The sequence below is a fragment of the Henckelia pumila genome, unplaced genomic scaffold (assembly GCF_033568475.1).
Source record: "Henckelia pumila isolate YLH828 unplaced genomic scaffold, ASM3356847v2 CTG_477:::fragment_3, whole genome shotgun sequence".
Classification (NCBI taxonomy): Eukaryota; Viridiplantae; Streptophyta; class Magnoliopsida; order Lamiales; family Gesneriaceae; genus Henckelia; species Henckelia pumila.
Window position 1 is genome coordinate 553,804 of NW_027331842.1, and position 10,493 is coordinate 564,296.

Here is a 10,493-nt window from a genome sequence, read left to right on the forward strand (position 1 = left end):
TTGACCAATCTTCCAAAATTATTTTGACAAAACTCAAAACATGAAAGTTGTAGATAAATAAGCTAGCTTTCAAATAGAATTGGCCTCATATCATTTGGATTACTACCCTAATTGTTATCCTCAAAATCATAACAAGTATAGGTAATCCGGTGCCACCAAACACAATTTCAACACTTCAAACTTCAAATATAAACTTTTTTTAATCAAAATCCTAACTACATAAATCCTCAAAGCTCATTTTATTGTAATTGAACATGGTTTAACTAACTTCAAAACATTAAAATCTTAAAAGAACATGAACCTCTTGAATCAATTCAAGTACTTGACAAGAACAACCTACGCTTCACGATCTCGTAAAATCATAACTTCATGCTCTTGAAATTCATGAAAATCATGCATAAATATCTCAACACACAACAATTCATATCAAAATACATAATAGCTTGAATGGGTTTCAAAATCTTTTAAATTTGTATTTGCCTTGAAATGAAGAAGAAGCTGATTCGGATTCTTGGCAACGAGCTAACCACACCAAAAACGAGATTTGAAACTTTGGCTTGTGACTTTCTTTAAGAACCGTGAAGGTTCAATAAAGAAACAAGAAGGAGAAGATGATAGAATGGAGAGAAGGGGAAAGAATCGTGTAGAGGATAGGGAAGAAGAGAGAGTCAAGGGAACAAGGGGACATGGGAAGTAATGGGGTGGGGAACCGGGTAGATAAATAGGATAATGATCATTCAATACATAATGTGTGTTCATCTCTAAAATGCAATCAGTCACCCGTCCCGACTCGTCTGATAAAAATACCATCCCCCGACTCATGCATCAAAAACATATCAATATTATACTTAAAACATTCGTAAAAATACGCTCTATCATCTCGTTCGTAGGTTAGCCTCGTCCCATGATTCCAAAATCAAACTCGACCTGAAACCATTAACTTAATCGAAAGCGTTAAACATAAAATAATTATATCATGAAACCATAATCATTAAATCATAACTTAAACAATTTATGGCATAAAATCATAAAAATTATTTTAAAATCATCGTAAGTGAGTTTAGTGGATTTGGACCTTACAACTCTACCCTCCTTAAAAGAATTTTGTCCTCAAAATTTGACTCACCAAATAATTTTGGGTATCGGCTACGCATATCTTGTTCAGTCTCCCAAGTAGCCTCTTCCACTAATTGATTGCGCCATAAGACCTTTACCATCTTGATCTCTTTGTTTCTCAACTTCCGGACTTGTGTATCCAAAATTTGGATAGGTACCTCTTCATATGACAAGTCTGGCGTCCACTGAACTGGTTCATGACGAATGACATGGGAAGGATTTGAGATATACTTCCTCAATATCGAGACATGGAAGACGTCGTGTACTCCTTCTAGATTTGGAGGCAATGCTAATCGATAGGCTCTTTCTCCAATCTTGTCTAGGATCTCGAAAGACCCTATATATCTCGGACTCAGCTTTCCTTTCTTCCCAAATCTCAAAACTCCTTTCCAAGGTGACACTTTCAAGAACACATGATCACCTACCTGAAACTCCAAGTCTCTACGCCTCTTATCGGCGTAGCTTTTCTGTCGACTCTGTGCTGTCAACATTCTATCCTTGACTTTTGCTATCATGTCGATTGTCTGTTGCACTATTTCTGGTCCCAATACAGCTCTTTCTCCCACTTCATCCCAATGCAATGGAGTCCTACACTTTATCCCATACAAAGCCTCATAAGGAGCCATTCCAATAGTAGCTTGATAACTATTGTTATATGTGAAATCCACTAAAGACAATTTCGATTCCCAATTTCCTCCGAAGTCAATCATGCAAGCCCTAAGTAAATCCTCCAGTATCTGAATCACTCGCTCAGATTGTCCATCTGTTTTTGGATGAAAAGTTGTACTGAAGGCTAACTTTGTCCCCAATCCATCATGTAGACTCTTCCAAAAGTTTGATGTGAACCTGGGATCCCTGTCAGAGACTATCCTTGCTGGAACTCCATGCAATCTAACTACCTCTCGAATATACAACTCTGCATATTGATTCATCGAGAAGTTGTTTCTAACTGGTAAAAAGTGAGCTGAATTCATCAACCTATCAACTATTATCCATATTGAATTCATTCTTCGTTGTGTAATTGGCAGTCCAATCACAAAGTCCATGGTGACATCTTCCCATTTCCAAGTGGGAATGTGTAATGGTTTCAGAAGTCCTGCTGGCCTTTGATGTTCAACTTTGACCTGTTGACATGTCAAACATTCGCTAACAAACTTAACGATGTCTTTCTTCATACCTGGCCACCAGTATAGCATCTGTAAATCCTTGAACATCTTTGTACTCCCTGGATGAATAGAATATGGTACAGTGTGAGCCTCAGTCATCACATCTTCCCTCAGTAAATCTACTGTTGGTACCCACTTTCGCCCTTTGTGATGCACGATCACATCCTTCACTGTATACAATGCACCCCCTTTAGCTTCATCTTTAAGTTTCCAAGTTAATAATTGCTGGTCTGAAGCCTGACCTGTTCGAATCTTGTCGAGCAAACTTGGAACCATTGTTAAGGCTGATAGGGCACAAACTTCCATCGGCTCAACTACTTCCAATCTGAGTCGTTCAAAATCTGCAATCAACTCTTGTTGAGTTGTCATTCTGTTCAAGGTTGCAGATTTACGACTCAAAGCATCTGCTACTACATTAGCTTTACCCGGATGGTAGCTAATATTACAATCATAATCTTTCACCAATTCGAGCCATCTTCTCTGCCTCATGTTCAACTCCTTCTGGGTGAAGAAGTACTTCAAACTCTTATGATCAGTGAAAATCTGACACTTCTCACCATAAAGGTAATGTCTCCACAGTTTGAGTGCGAAGACAACTGCTGCCAATTCAAGGTCATGGGTAGGGTAATTCTTTTCATGAATCTTCAACTGTCGTGAAGCATATGCTATCACCTTTCCATCTTGCATCAAGACAGCCCCTAATCCACTCTTGGAAGCATCTGTATAAATTACGAATCGACCTGTTCCTTCTGGTATGGCTAGTACTGGTGCTGTCATCAAATTTTTCTTTAACACTAAAAAGCTTTTCTCACACTGATTATGAAACACCCTAGTACTACTAAATGCGGAAATTTTTTTTTTTTTTTTTTTATATACTAAAGATAATATTATACATATACGCCCATACATATATGTATATACTTTAAAACTGATATTACAAATAATAACTCGCTTAATAAAATAATAAACATTTATTTGATAAAATCTTGAGTCATGCAATAAATAAAATAATGTCTATCGTGAAAATTCATAACTTATGTCTACTAAAATCATAAAAATTCAATAATTAATCATAACCAATAAAAACATAAAAAATATCCTAAATATATAACTCATGCATAAATAAAATCCTAGCGAGACGGTCACGGGGCCACTGCCATGCTCGCTCATACGTCCTCGCCATCGGTAGGAGCTACATCATACTCACCTGCACCATCTAATCCTTTATAACAAGCTTAAAAATAATGCATCACGTAAATACTAATACATATACATGTACATGAGCATGCGTGGAAACATTTTTCATAACATAAATGCTTAATCATAAATCTTATACATAACATAACTTTCTTCATCATACATAACATAATTGAGCATGTCATAAACATAAAAACTGTGTATGGTCATATCCATGAATGTGACTAATAACTGTGTTGACTGATCAGTCTAAAGAACCATCGTACGTGGCGGTGGATAAATCCACCTCTATGCTGGTAGTAAACTACCTCTGTGCCAGTGGTAAAACCCACTTCTATGCCGGTAGTAGAACTACCTCTGTGTCAGTGGTAGAACCCACTTTTATGCTGTCACATCACTTCAATTTCCATAAAAATATTTTTCATGCTCAATTCTTAATCATAAACACATCATAAAATATTTCATGTATGCATGCACTTAAAATATGTCCGTAATATATATTTAATTAATTTTAATAATAAATATACTTTTACTTAAAATAGACTTCATGCATAAAAATAATTAAATATATATTCCGGACTTAGTTTATTTTCATGGATTGGTCCAGACTGCTGGTCTCTCTACTAACCCCTTAACTGACTTAAAGCCTGTTAACTAACTTAAAGCCCATAATTAAATAATTAATTTTAAAAATTATAATTTTTACTAAAATAAAATACTTAAATGTTATTGGGCTTAAATAAAAATATTTAGGCTCAATAACTAATTAATTCATAAAAATTCCTAGACTGACCCAATAAAATCACCGACTAGCCCAAAAATTCCGATGGGCCCACTGGCTCATAAAATTATTGGGTTAACTTAAAATAAATTTAAAAAGCCCAAATACAATTATTTGGAAGCCCAAATAATTTTATTTCTAATTAAATGACCCAAAAATCCAATTAAAGCATTAAACATTTTAAAATTAAAATACTCGAGCCCGGCCCACCTAGCCCGGACCCGGACCTGCCTGACCCGACCCTAGACCCTACTGACCCGACCCACTACCCTGACCCGACCCGGAACCACCCAGAACTCCCCTACCCGACGCCCCCCCTCTCCTTGCCCTCGGCTGCGCGAGCAGCAGCCTTCCGGGGCAGTTGCCGCCGTGCTCCGGCCGTCCACTGGCCGGAGCACCACAACCTACCTCTAGCCCTCTTCAAGACGTTTCCAACCCAACAAACCTCACCCAAAATAGTGGCCTGAGGAGGGAGAACGAAGCCTTCTCCCTCAGAACACAAATCTGCGCGATCTGGTGCACTAGAGGAGAAGTGCTTCGTTTCAGACCAACCATGGACAAAACCAACAGGACCACACGACCACAAGGACCCTAAGACATGCCCTCAGATGTGGATTAGCCGCCTGGACCTTTACCATGCATAAAAAAACGTGATCATACTCATGAAAGATCAAGCAAAACGTGAGAAAAAGGAAAGGAAAATACCATCTGCATATACTTCTGAACAACAAACATATATACCACAAACTTTCTGCTGTAAAAACAAAAATAATAGCTTATATGGTGTTGAGAAAAGAATTAAACATGCCTTTCGTAATTATTTGACAACGAACGATGCGTTTACGGGACTCCGGGACGACGAACCTCCAAAATAACTCAAAGAACTCGAAGCTTTCGGCTATGGGGCTGTTGTTTCTGTTGAAGCCGATGAAGGAGAAGGTGAGGGAGAGGATGGAGGCGGCTTAGACGTGAGTTTAGAGTGTAGGGTTTGGTTTAGGATAATTTTTTTTTGTATAATAAATATTAACTAAATAATATAGATAATATACCATAGAAAAATATAATTTAAAACTCTCTAATAATAATAAAAATCTGATAAAATATCTCCCAATCTCGAAATTATTAAATAGGCAAATTTTAAAAATTAATAAAAGTCAATAAAGAGACTAATTTTGGCTAAAAATAAACCCTTAAATAAATATATAATTAAATACTAACATTTTCTTGACAAAATACCTTAAAATATTATTTTAAGGCTCATAAAACTCATAAAATATTTTTGGCTAAATATTTTGGTATCTCGTCCGTCCACGGTCCCGTCTACGCGATCAAAACCAAATAATTTCCATAAATCACAAAAATCACTAATTTTGGGTTAAATGCTAAAATAACTTAAATCATGCATATAAATCACATAATAACACATAAATTCATTTAACCCTTATTTTAAAATTAATTTCTCCTAATTATGCATGCGAATTTACGTATTAAAATTTCGGGTGTTACAGATTAGACCATTCAAACTTCACACTTTTGCGAGTTAATGACGTTAGTGGCAGCGCTATCTTGGAGAAATCCTGAATGAATCTCCTATAGTAACCCGCTAATCCCAAGAAACTTTGTATCTCTGTAGCATTCTTTGGAGTAACCCAATTTTTAATTGCTTCTATCTTTGCTGGATCAAACTCTATTCCCTTAGCCGAAACTATGTGACCCAAAAATGCAATCTGTTCCAGCCAAAATTCACACTTACTGAACTTAGCAAACAATTGTTTTTTTTTCAGAATCTGCAAGACTGTAGTTAGATGCTGACGATGCTCATCTGAACTACGAGAGTATATCAGTATGTCATCTATGAATACTATGACAAACTGATCTAAGAAAGGCTGAAACACTCTGTTCATAAGATCCATGAATACTGCCGGTGCATTGGTAACTCCAAATGGCATGACTAAAAACTCGTAGTGGCCATAACGAGTCCTGAAAGCCGTCTTATGAATATCTTCATCTTTCACCTTCAATTGGTGATAACCTGATCTCAAATCGATCTTGGAGAATACTACTGCCCCTTATAACTGATCAAACAAATCATCAATCCTTGGCAGTGGATATTTGTTCTTCACTGTTACTCGATTCAGCTCTCTATAATCGATGCACAGTCTCATAGACCCATCTTTCTTCTTGACAAACAATACCGGTGCACCCCAAGGCAATATACTCGGTCTAATAAAGCCTTTATTGAGTAGCTCTTGTAGTTGCTCCTTCAATTCTTTCATTTCAGTCGGTGCTAATCTGTTTGGTGCTTTGGAAGCTGGTTGGGTTCCGGGCATTAATTCAATCCCAAATTCTACCTCCCTAGCTGGAGGTAATCCTGCAATATCATCAGGAAATACTTTTGGGAAATCTCTCACTACCTCGACGTCTTCAAGTTTCGGTCGAGGTAATTCTTGGTCGCAAGTGACACTTGCGATGAAACCTTCACATCCTTTATTCAACAGTTGCCATGCCTTACCTACTGAAATTAAAAGAGATGAATTATTTTTTGGTGTGGCATGGAATAGAAACGTTTCTCCATCCTTAGTTTTCAAGGAAACCGTCCTCCGTTTACAGTCTATGGTAGCCTCGTAACAAGACAACCAATCCATACCAAATATCACGTCAAAGTCCGACATTTTGAGGATAATAAGATCAGCATACAACTCATGACCTTGCATCTGTATACTGCATCCTCTGATAATCAAATCACTACTCAATTCTTCCCCTGAAGGCAAAGATATACTAAACCCCGAAATTGACTTATCCGGTACCAAACCCGATTTATTAACAAATTCAACAGATATGAATGAATGTGTAGCTCCAGTATCAATTAAGATATGAGCAGGAATACTGGAAACATTAATCATACCTGTGACGATGGCTGAGTTTGTGTCCACTTGCTCATGAGTCATGGCAAACACTCGGCCTTTGGCCGATCCTCTTTGTTGGGGACATTCCTTTGCAAAATGTCCTGGTTGTTTGCACAAGTAACATACACCAGTTCCCATCATACATTGGCCTGAATGAAGTTTTCCACATTTTTGACAAGTTGTTGGTGCATTTGCCGGTTTTGGTGCTGGCAGAGCCAACTGTTTCTGCCCTTGAGGTCGAGGCTGTTGTTGTTGGTACGGTCGGTGTTGGGGAGGGGCTTGGTACGGCCTCTTTCTGTTAGAATTTCCTTGTTGGTCTCAACCCTGATAGTTAGATCTCTTTGCCTGTGACTCTTTGATAATATCGTTTTTGTCCTTTTCGGATAGCATGGCCTGATCTACCGCTTCTTTGTAATTTTTCGCTCCACTTAGTCTAACATCCTTTTCGATGAAGGCATTCAACCCTTCTGTAAAGTGTTTCAACTCTTCAGCAGGATCACCAGAAATCATCGGTACAAAGTATCTTTCCCTTTCAAACTTCTTTATATACTCCGCAATTGACATGTTTCCTTGACGGATCTCCAAAAACTCTCTAGCCAACCTGTTTTGGGTGCTCACCGTGAAATATTTGCCGTAGAACACATCCTTGAATCCATTCCAAGTAAGGGTGGTTAGGTTCAACGCTTCTTTGGCTCCATTCCACCAAACACGAGCGTCATCACGGAACATATAGGTAGCACATCTCAATCTATCCGCATCCGTGATCTGCATGAATTCAAAAGCAGTCTCCATAGCTTGGAACCATTGTTCCGCAATCAAAGGATCAGTCTCTTCTTTGAACTCAGGTGGTCCCAAATCTAAGAACCTTTTGTAGATAGGGTTTTGATTAGCCGCGGGATGGTTATTTCCGGCATTAGCTGTCTGGGCTTGAAGCAACTGTTGGATTTGAGCTCCCTGAGCACGGCTTTGCTCTTGAAGCAGAGCAGTTAATCCCGCCAAAAACTGGTTGTTTTGATTGTTCTCACTATCTGGCCCGCAATCATTATGGTTGTTGTTAGCGGCATTGGCATTGGAGTTGGCGTTGGTGTTATTTCCCCTACGTGATGCCATAGTCCTAAAGTCCAATATTATCCACACCGCTCAGTCACGATTCAATACGTAAATATACTTTAACATGTAACATGCATACAATATCTCATCGCATTATCATACACATAATCGAATAAACATCATAACTTACAGACATGAAGACTGAGCGTTAGAGTCGTGGCGAGTATGCATGAATGTTTCAAAAAAACCCAGAGCGAACTGCTCTGATACCAAACTAGAACGCCCTCAACCGATGAAGATGGTACAAAACTAACATAACCTTACAATAACACGGAAATTTTTTTTTTTTTTTTGAAAGATGTATGCATACATCAAACCTTACTTAAAACATTTCAGAATAGTTTACAAACCAAATCCAAACCTTAAAATTTATAAAACTTGTTTACAACCTTAAAATACATCATAAAGTTGCAAATAGCTCAAGACATAGCATATCACACTCAACACATAACACACTCATGCATCGCCCGCCGGTCCAACTCCTTGCTCTTCTTCATGTCCGACATTAAACTCGTCGACATATGCATAAATGTCATCCTCATTACCTGCACCATTCAAGTATAGTGAGTCTAAAGACTCAGCAAGTATATGCAGTAAATATCGTGAGATTTTAAATATCATTTAAACGTAACATAACATAACATAAACTCATCATTTGGTGATGAATTATGCGAAATTGTGGCAACCGTCATAATGGGCACATTCATCCTTTTCTTGTTGATCAACAAGCATATGGCACTAAGCCTCATAACATTCGTTCTTTGGAAAGGCCTTCTCCGGAGCTCATCCCGGAGCACCAGTCCCGTGTACTTATCTGTCTCATGAGCCATGTTTGGAAAGGCCCTCTCCGGAGCCCAAACCGGAGCACCAATCCCGTGTTTGCCACCACAAAGACACATAAGACATCAAAATCTTTTCATGCATCAACATATCATATCATGATTCATCTTAACATCATTCATCATATCATTTTATTCATTATGAAACATCATTGTTTCATCGTAAATTCCGTCATAACTTTCATTTCATGAACATAAAACTTTACTCCATTACTTCATGCATGTCATAGATGATAAAAATCATACTTTCATATTGAACATAGGTTTCATGAATGAAACTTAGACATTTACATGCATCACATAGCGTAATCGATCCACGTAAGTCGTTCTTGTCGTTCTTGACTTAAAACTTGAAACTTTTTTCATAGAAACTCTTAAATATATTTTATAAGCCTTTGAAGATCATAATCATGAATTTAGGACCCTAAAATAACATAAACAAATCATGAATTTCGAGTGAAAGGCGCGGCCGCTCAACTTCTAGGCGCGGGCGCGCCTGACCTGCGCAAATGGTTCATCTTTCTCGCTCCGAAACTCTATTTTTAAGTTAGAATTTGAAAAGGTGGTAAACATGAAAGTTGTAGCTCTGGATCTTGGCTTTCTAATGCCGAAAACCGAACCTCAATTGGAGTTTTCAGTAAAAGTTTATGCTCATTCTCCCCAAATGTGTCACTGCCGGGAAATCAAAACACTCTACACACTTTGGGGTGATTTTGACCAATCTTCCAAAATTATTTTGACAAAACTCAAAACATGAAAGTTGTAGATAAATAAGCTAGATTTCAAATAGAATTGGCCTCATATAATTTGAATTATTACCCTAATTGTTATCCTCAAAATCACAACAAGTATAGGTAATCCGGTGCCACCAAACACAATTTCAACACTTCAAACTTCAAACATAAACTTCTTTTAATCAAAATCCTAACTACATAAATCCTCAAATCTCATTTTCTTGTAATTGAACATGGTTTAACTAACTTCAAAACATTAAAATCTTAAAAGAACATGAACCTCTTGAATCAACTCAAGTACTTGACAAGAACAACCTACGCTTCACGATCTCGTAAAATCATAACTTCATGCTCTTGAAATTCATGAAAATCATGCATAAATATCTCAACACACAACAATTCATATCAAAATACATAATAGCTTGAATGGGTTTCAAAATCTTTTAAATTTGTACTTGCCTTGAAATGAAGACGAAGTTGATTCGGATTCTTGGCAACGAGCTAACCACACCAAAAACGAGATTTGGAACTTTGGCTTGTGACTTTCTTGAAGAACCGTGAAGGTTCAATAAAGAAACAAGAAGGAGAAGATGATAGAATGGAGAGAAGGGGAAAGAATTGTGTAGAGGATAGGGAAGAAGAGA